Source organism: Natator depressus, chromosome 7, assembly GCF_965152275.1.
Source record: "Natator depressus isolate rNatDep1 chromosome 7, rNatDep2.hap1, whole genome shotgun sequence".
In the NCBI taxonomy this organism is placed as follows: Eukaryota; Metazoa; Chordata; order Testudines; family Cheloniidae; genus Natator; species Natator depressus.
The window spans coordinates 30790455-30799690 of NC_134240.1; the positions used below are offsets into that span (position 1 = coordinate 30790455).

Below are 9236 nucleotides of genomic sequence, written 5' to 3' on the forward strand. Positions count from 1 at the left end.
TAATAAAGTTATTTGCTTTGAATTATCGTGTTACTGCTGCTTTCTGGGAGAGTCCCTGTCCCAAGGCCCCTGACTGGGAGCTTCCTCAGAGTGGGGAGGGGCCCGGGTCCGAGGATCCAGAGCTGGGCGACAGGCTGGGTGGTTCTGATGCTGTCCAGCAGGGGGTGGTAGGGCCAGACACAGAGCTGGGCTCATTCCCTCCAGCAGGGACCAAGACGAACACAACATGTGGGGAGGGTTTGCGGTCTGGACAGTGCAGGAATTCAGAGGCATGTGTCCCCTCCAGGCTCTTCAGTAGGGACGTGCCGCACTCAGGACTCCTAGGGTCTATGGGGGCTGCACTAAATGTCCCAGACTCAGATATTGGTATTTCGGGGGCAGGGACAGTGACCCCAGACTCCAGCTCCCTGATTCCCCGGGCAGGGCCCTGCATTAGGTGAGTATCTCTCTCTCTCTCTCTCTCTCTCTCTAATGGGGGGGGGGGGCTGAGCAGGTGCCTTTAAAAGGCTTCTCCAGGCAGGCTCAGGCTGCCCGCCGGGGCTGTGGGTCTTGGGGCTGCTTCTAGACCTGAGGCTAGAACCCAGGAGTCCGGAGCCCTGCCAAGCCACTGCAGCTGCTCTCCCCCAGGAGGGTTCTCGCTGTTCCCCTCCCCCCTGCCAGGGCTGGCTGCCCCCATAGCTGGGGTTGGGGGCTGGAATTCAAAGGACTCCCCATTCACTGTTCTTCTGGGGGGCTCCTGTTAGCAGTCAGGGCGGTGACCCAGGGCTTGCGGTAGGGGCTGGAAGCCAGGATTCCTGGCTTGTCTCCAGCACTCTGGGTGGCGATGGGCTGTGGTGGTTATGGGGGGGCTGGGAGTTAGGTAACGAGGCTGGTGCGCCCCTTAAACTCTGCCCTGAGAGTGGCGCTCACGGTGCCCTGCCGGGCTGGGTGGGCGAGGAGCCTCTGCTGCGGGGACATGCGCTGGGAGTGGGGGCTGGGTGTGCCGCTCTCTGGCTCCGGGCTGGCGGCGCAGCCTTGGTAATTAATTTCCTTTGCTCGCTCTCCCGCTAGGCGGGGGGGTGCCCAGCCCCCACTTCCCCGTCACACCTGGCTGGAGCAGGAGACAAAGGCAGCAGCAGCGGCTGTTGGGTCGAATACAGATTAGCTGGGTGAGCAGCAGCAGGTGTCTCAGTTGGGCTGGGCTGGCGGGGGGGCTGCGGGTCAGGAATGAGGGGCACTGGTGGAACTGTGGGGGGTGCTGTGGGTTAGGATTGAGGGGCACCAGCGCAGCTGTGGCGGGGGGCTAGCAAGGGGCTGTGGGTCAGGAGTGAGGGGTAATGGAAGAGCAGTGTCTATGAAGCAACAGGCGGCTGTGGGTTGGGCCTGAAGGGCACCGGTGGAGTTGTGTGTGGGGCTAGTGGGGGGGCTGTGGGTCAGGAGTGAGGGGTGTGAGCAGAGCTATGACGGGGGCAGAGTGGTGCGCTGAACTGAGGGCTCCCTGCAGCAGGTAGCCAGCTGGCTGCATGCCCTGGAAATGGAGTCTCACTGGAGCTGAGTAGGGGACGGGGGGGGGGGGGCAGAGACCAGCCCTAAAAGCCTTTTGTTCCTTGAGGCGTCTGCCCGAGGGAGGATTTGGGGCTGGGCCAGGGCTGGGGAACCACTCGCTGGTGGTGTTGCAAGACCCACTCCTGGGCAGTCACTTAGCAATCTGCCGCCACAGAGCTCTTGCGGGAGGAAGCCTGGGACAGGAGCTACATTGCAGGATGAGGGTCCCCATCCTCATCTCCTTTTGCTCTGGGAATGTGGCAGGGCCTGGAGGGGCGGGGGAGGACTCCAGGGTTCCATTCTGGTGGGGAAGAAGGGTTTTTTGGGGGGGGGGGTGCTCAGGATTTCTGTGCCCCATGCCTCAGGCTTGGGGAACGGGGCTCAGGGCTGGGGGAGAATGTCAGGACTGCTGGGTTTCTGCCATGGTGGAGCTGGGGTGGGTACTAGGAACCCTGGGTTCCACTCTGGCAAAAGTAGGGGGGTGGGACTGGGATTCCTGTGCCCCATTTGGGTGGGGACAGCATTGGGACTCTGGGGTTCTAATTTGAGGGGGGAGGAGTTCTGATGGGCCAGAGACGCCTGTGGGGCTGGGGCCTTGGTGGCTCGGACACCCAGACCCATGGGTAAAGCTGGGGGATGTCTCTTCAGCTAAGAGCTGATTTGCTGAGAAATGGAGTTTGGCCAACCCAAAACCATTGGCAAACAAGTGCCGAGTTCCCTGCCCAGCTTTGGCCACCCCGAGGGCATAGAAACACGTCAGCCGGTAGCGCTTCACTTTGACCCAGCTCGGCACTTGCTTTGATTCTGAGCTATCTGTCCAAGTCCGGGGAGGGCGAGATGTGCCAAATGCCTGGGCGTGGCGGGGGAGGGGGGAGCGAGGACCTGCCATCTAACCCGTAGCCCGGTGGCTTAGGGCACTTGCCATGGGCGTGGCAGATGGCCCTGTCTCTGCTCAGTTGCTGAAGTATTTTAGGCAAAGGGGACAAGCTTCAACAGGCCCAGGGCCCGGTGGCTAGGATGGCTGCCGCAAGGTGGGAGACTCATGTTCAAATCCCTTTCCTCATCGAGCTGGGAGAGAATTGACGGAGGCTCTCCCAGGTGAGTACTCACCACGGGGCTCAGACTCAGAAGAGAGGCCCTTGCAATCTCCTCCCGCCCCGGGTAGGCGTTCTGCTGGCCTCGTAACAAATGCCCCAAATGGAAAACCTTTGGCTTGTGTCAAAATGCAGCACTTCTGTCTGATCCCATTTTTTCCAGCCTTTTCTGTGCAGCTGAGAAATGCTGGTTTTGGTTCAAGCTGGAACAAACGTGAGTGGTGTGTTTGGAGTTGCTGGTAAACTTAAACCTTATTGACCCAACTCTATCCTAAGGTCCCAGGCATGTTTCTGTAACCATTTGGGTGCTGAGGCGAGTCCCCCTTCCTCCTAGGACAGCTGCAGAGACTGAGCCGTCCCCTGGGCAGGGAAGCGCCTTCCTCCCTGGGAGCACTTACAAGAGCCTGAAACGTTCCCCAGGTGAATGGGGACAGAGTTAAACGTCCAGACTTCAGTCAGTTCAGGTTGTTGAAGTAGGTCAATTTTGACCTCTTTAAAAATTTTTGTCCAACTAGCTTAAAGTGCCAGTCACAACTGTTGCTAACCAGAGAGTTTCATTATGAAAATGTCATAAGAATGGCCGTGCTGGGTCAGACCCATGGTCTGTCTGGCCCAGTATCCTGTTTTCCGACAGTGGCCAGGGCTAGATGCTTCCGAGAATGAACGCAAGAGAGCAATTGATCAAGCTATCCAGCCCCCGTCGTCCAGTTCCAGTTTCTGGCAGTCAGAGGCTGAAGGACGTGCAGACCATGGGACTGCATCTCTGACCAGCTTGGCTAACAGCCACTGATAGACCTAAACTCCAGGAACTTACCTATCGCTTTTTTGAACCCAGTTATAATTTTGGCCTTCACAACCTGACTATGTTGTGTGAAGAAGGGTCCTGCCTTATGTTTCTTAAACCTGCTGCCTATTAATTTCATTGGGTTGTGAGAAGGGGTAAATAACACTTCACTTTGTCCACACTATTCGTGCTTTTATAGCCCTCGATCTTTGCAACATTGAATTTCATGTGCCATTTTGTTGCCCTGTCACCCAGTTTTGTGAGATCCCTTTGTAACTCTTAGTTCAGTCCAAAGCTGACTGCAATCTTGAGGCGTCTAGTATCATCTGCAAATTTTGCCACCTCACTGTTCACCCCCTTTTCCAAATCACTTATGAATATGTTGAACCACACTGGTCCCAGTACAGATCTTCGGGGGACCCTGCCACTTCCTGCTCTCCGTTGAGAAACCTGATCATTGAGTCCTATCCTTTGTTTCCTGTCTTGTAACCAGTTACTGATCCGGGAGTACCATCTGGTCCTGGTGACTTATAACTGTATAATTTAGCAACTTGTTCCAAACCCACTTCCTATCAACGCCTCAATCTGGGACAGGTCCTCAGATTTGTCACTGAAAAAGAATGGCTTGGGTGTGGGGACGTCCCTCAGAACCTCTGCAGCGAAGACTGATGCACAGAAGTCATTAAGCTTCTCCGCAATAGCCTTGTCTTCCTTGAGTGCTCCTTTAGCACCTTGATCCTCCAGCGGTTTGGCAGGCTTCCTGCTTCTGATGTACTTAAACTTTTTAGCTGTTAATTTTTGTCTTTTGCTAGTTGCTCTTCGAGTTGTCTTGCGTCTAACTGTACTTTTACACTTGACCTGGCAGAGTTTGTTCCTTTCTATTCTCCTCACTTGGATTTGACTTCCAATTTTCAAAGGATGCTTCTTTGCATCTATCTGCCACTTACTCGGCTGTTTAGCCATGGTGGAATTTTTTGATCCTCTTACTGATTTTCTGTTTTTGAGGGCGAGGGTGGTGGCAGTGGCAACACATGTAGTTGGAGCCTTTGTTATGGTGTTTTAAGTCGTTTCCATGCAGTTTGCAGGCACTTTGCTCTTTCGACAGTTCCTTTTAATTGCTATTTAACTAGCTTCCTCATTTTTGAGTAGTTCCCCTTTTTGAAGTTAAATGCTTCTGGGGTGGGTTTCTTTGATTATATCTGCCCTACAAGGATGTTAATTTAATCACCTTATGGTCAATGTTACTGAGCAGTTCAGCTGTAGTGACCTCTTGGACCAGATCCCATGCACCACTTTGGATGGAACCAAGAATTGCCTCTCCCCTTCTGGGTCCCAGGACAAGCTGCTGCGAGAAGTAGTCATTAACGGTGTCTAGAAATGTTATCTCAGCATCCCATACCAAGGGGACATGTGCCCTGTCAATAAAAAGATAGTTGAATTCCTCCATTGTTGGGTTTTCTGTTTGTATAGCCTCTCATTTCCCCTGAGATTATACAATCACCATCACTCTGCTGGTCAGGATTATATTTCTACTCTCATTATTCAAGCATAGACATTCTGCCCATAGCAATTCCACGGTACAGTTTGATTCAAGATCATCATCTTATTGGAGTCTGACTTTTTTAGCATGGCGCCATTTCCCCACCAACATGGCCTACTGATCAAATTGGTCCATGTTTACTCATCTGCCTCCATGTGATGTGATTGACTGGGACTGTTTTCATTTGAGCATTTCTCTTTAGGTCCTACCTATGTTATCAATGTCGATCTTCTCCTCTTTCCTAGGAGATCATTTCCCCTTCTAATAAATCCTCCACTAAGGGATGTGTCTGGCTGAATCACATACTCCTCCGCACCTGTTGGCTCTCCCCTGGCCCTTACTCTAAAAACTCCTTTAAGACCTCTACTATTTGATGTCATAGATTCTAAGGCACAAAGGGACCATTAGGATCATGGTTTCTGCCCTCCCATACGACACAGACCAGAGAACTGCCCCAAAATAATTCCCAGAGCAGATCTCTTTAGAAGAACATCCCATCCTGATTTCAAAACTGTCAACGAGGGAGAATCCACCCGGACCCCGGTAAGCCTTCCCAAGGGTTAATTATGAAGGCGCACGCTAAGAAAGCGTGTCCTCTTTCCAGTCTGTGTTGAGTTTCAACCTCCAACCATTGGAGTGTTAGACCTTTCTTTGCTAGACTGGAGCACCCATTATTAACTATCTGTTCCCCAGGTAGCTACTTACAGACTGTGTTCAAGTCACCCCTTAATCTTCCCTTTGGCAAGCTAAATAGAGATTGAGTCTCTCACTATAAAGCATGTTTTGTAATCCTTCTCCTGGCTCTTCTCAGAATCCCTCCAATTTCTCAACATCCTTCTTCAATTGTAAGCCCCAGAACAGGCTGTAGGTCGCACCATTGCCAAATGCAGAGGAAAATGATCTCCCTGCTCAAGATTCCCCAGTTTGCGCATCCCAGGATCACATTAGCTCTTCTTGGCCACAGCATCGCACCGAGCTTGCGTTCAGCTGATTATCCACGATGACCCACACCGCTGTCAGTAGCCACTTCCCAGGAGCAAGAAGACCTCCATTGTGTATGTATATGGCCTGCACTCTTTGCTCCTAGATGTAGAGTGTATTTTAATGTAAATAGTTTGGTTGTAGGCCGTTTATCAAACTATCCAAATTGCTCTGAATGGGTGACGTGTCCCCTTCATTATTTACCACTCCCCCAATCTTTGTTATCAGCTGACTTTATCAGTGACTATTTTGTTTTCTTCCAGGTCACAGATAAAAATGTTAAAGAGCATAAGGCCAAGAACTAATTCCTGTGGGACCCCACTGGAAACAAACCCCCTTAATGACCACTCCCATTACATGGCAAGACCTATCCCTTAGCTAGTTCTTAATTCATGTCACATGTGCCGTAACTCTAGAGGGTTTGGGTTTATAACAGTCAAATGCATTACAGACAGCTGCTACCTCAGTGCTATTACCTTGATCAACCAAACTCCTCGAGAAAAGGGAATGTGGCAGGAGCTACTTTCCAGGAACCCATGTTGACTTGTTTTGTTCTTGTGATCAAGTCCCCTGTTAGCTGCTCCGTTATCTTGTCCAGGGTCAATGGCAGGCCTATAATTAACGCCATCATACCATTTACCCCTTTTTTAAACTGGCAGATTAGCTTTTTTCTGGAACTTTCCCTGTGCTCCAAGGCTACAGTAACTGTGCAGTGAGCTCCTCACCTGGCTCTGTTAAAACTCTTGGGTACAAGTTATCTAGATCTGCTGGGTTGTTTTTTTTTTAAAATGTCTGACTTTAGTAGCTTCTATCAGCTTCCATAGAACCCAGTAGCATGGAAAGTGTATATAGCTTAAAAAAACTTCCTTAATACTGCCAGCCATAGCTTTTCCTTATCTTTTGGCTTCCCTGATCAACTTCCTACAATGCCTAACTTCTGACTTGCATTCAGTACTGTCAACTTGCCTCTTCTTCCATGTGTTTATAATCTATTTATTGCTGCCTTCAATTCCCCTCTAAATGCTCTTAACCAGCACAGCTGTCTTCCACAAGTGTGGCATTGTGGCTTTCTGGGTATCCTGTGAGACTTTTACCAATTAATATTTTTCTGATTAAATTTTTCCTTCCAGCTGATTTGATTAAAATTGTTCTCAGCTTTGTGAAACTGGCATCTGATCAAGTCACGAGCACTGGTAGCTAAGCTACCATCAATTTTCAGTTTGGTGAGCACTTCCACTCTCTGTTAGGACAAGGTCTAATAGGACAGAATTCTTTATAGTGGCTGCAACACCCCCCCTTTTTTTAATTTTAAAGCTTTAGGAAATTGTCCCCTACTGTTTAGAGGTACCAAGGATGTTTTAGTACTGGCAGTGTGAACTCCAGCATGTGTTACAGATGTCACTCAAAGTGAAGTCTCCCATGATCACATAGGTTTTTGCCTACACACTGTAGACAGATGTGTAATGAGGCGGCCAACCCCCCCAGTGTGATTAGGTGAGCTGTAGCAGATGCTGACCGATAACCATCGTGCGCTTTATCTGTTGATCCGTAAACAGTCGAGCTCACTTTCTTCTGAGTTATCAGCAACTGGGAAACAAGTACGACCATTATTGTCATAGTCCCAATTCCCCGCCCCCCATGCTCTCCGCCCTAAATCAGTTATAGCCACTGATGGCACAACTGGAAACTTACACTCACCCCAGTAGGTTTCAGTAAGAGCCAGTAGATTTGTCTGAGCATTCGACAACTCAAACATTCCTGGAAACCTCTCAAAGTTGAGACACGAACCTAACCCGCCTCCTCCCCGGGAAGCCATGGCTGAAATAAAGAAGGGTTTTCTGCTGGAGAAAGGCCCACCTGGCTCCACAAGGGACCCCCCTAACCCGTGAGGCATGGTTGTGCGCTACAGCTCCAGGAGCTGGACTGCTCTTCCTCCTGGCTCAGCCCAGCCCATCGGCTCTGCTCCTGGCTGGGGAACTGTAGCGGGAGCCTGTTCCATGCGTCTCAGGATAGTGCTGCACACCCCTGCAGCTGGGAGCAGGGTCCCTTTCTTGCTGGGTGCTGTGTGGGCCATGCCCTAAGAGCTCAACCTTAGAAAGTTAATAAAGGGTGGATTATATCCCCTTTGTACAGAGCCTGCCACAAGCCTGCTCTGTCTCCTTCCCTCACCCCGGGTGGGGGGACCTGTCTAAGCTGCTTTGCTGAAGTTTACCACCTCACTCTTCTTTTTGTCTCCATAGTGATTTACCAGCCAAGATGCAGCTGGCCCAGGTTCGGCCAGAGATGGCTGTGGAGTGATGGTCGCAGGAGGCAGCCAGCTTTGCTTTGCAAGGTTGGAGGCAGGGATGTCTGTGGCAGCAGTGAGAGGGAGGAGAAGCGCAGCTGGAAAGCCAGACCAATCCCCTTTCCTTTGCACCGGGGGCACTGTTTGATCAGCATTGCACTGTCTTGTCACAGGGGCTTGTCCCGCTCCCAGCCAGATCCCACCGGGCCCCAGCTGGACCTGAGCAGCTGCCCACATCTGCTTCCGGGACTGGGATGTTATCACCCGGCCCTGCTTGCATATGGACCAGGACAGCAGCCTGTCCCCCCTTCCCCCCAAAGGTGTGCCATGGAGCCTCGCAGCAGGAGCAAGTACAATGTACTTTGTTGCAGGTGGGATTTGGGTGGTCAAAAAAAGACGGTGGGAGTTTGAAGGAAAATGCTAAACTCTTGTCAGTTTACCAAGCGTAGCCAAGACCTATCATGGTGTTACCGTAAAGTAATATACAAACTTTTAGGCCACACCTAACAAAATAATTGTCTGAAACCCATTTCTATGTACGCACTGTATTAACAGACTTTTTTTAATAGTACGGGGGAATCTCAGGTTTTGTAGGTTGGAGCAGGATTCAACACAATCGTCCCATGCAGGGCTCGTGGCACACTAGGTACTAAAAGCAAGGGCTGATAAAGCATGCCCCTCACAGCTTGTGGGCTTCAGCTGAGCCGCTCTCATTCTCTCCCCAGGTCCGGTGTGTGCAAATCAGGCCCAAGCCACCGGGGCTGAGCAAAAGGCTGAAGCAGCAGAGTGGAGTTCAGGGTCAGCTGCTTCAGAGGCGGGAAAGATCATTCCAATGAGTCGCTCAAACCCAGATGGGAAGCTCTCTCCCAGCCCTGCCTGCATCCAAGATGGGATATTGCTGTTGGACAAGCCCCTCTGTAGGGCAAGACTCCGGGGGGGGGGGGGGGGAAGCACACTGCATCACAGGGTAAGTTGTTCTGATCTTGAAAATAGTTGTGAGCCTGCCTCTAAGTTCCAGGGGCCAATTAA

General features: G+C 51.2%; 1 long non-coding RNA gene across 3 annotated transcripts; it reads left to right on the plus strand.

Annotated features, from left to right (window-relative positions):
* Positions 1–190: 190 nt before the first annotated feature.
* On the plus strand, positions 191–9130 carry LOC141990565 (uncharacterized). 3 transcript variants are annotated; one of them, XR_012640206.1, is made up of 4 exons: positions 191–436; positions 1051–1148; positions 8164–8527; positions 8933–9130. It is a non-coding gene; the product is annotated as an uncharacterized LOC141990565 (long non-coding RNA). The 3 variants fall into 3 exon arrangements; XR_012640207.1 differs by lacking the exon at positions 1051–1148 and having other exon boundaries at positions 8164–8578; XR_012640205.1 differs by lacking the exon at positions 1051–1148.
* Positions 9131–9236: the final 106 nt, after the last annotated feature.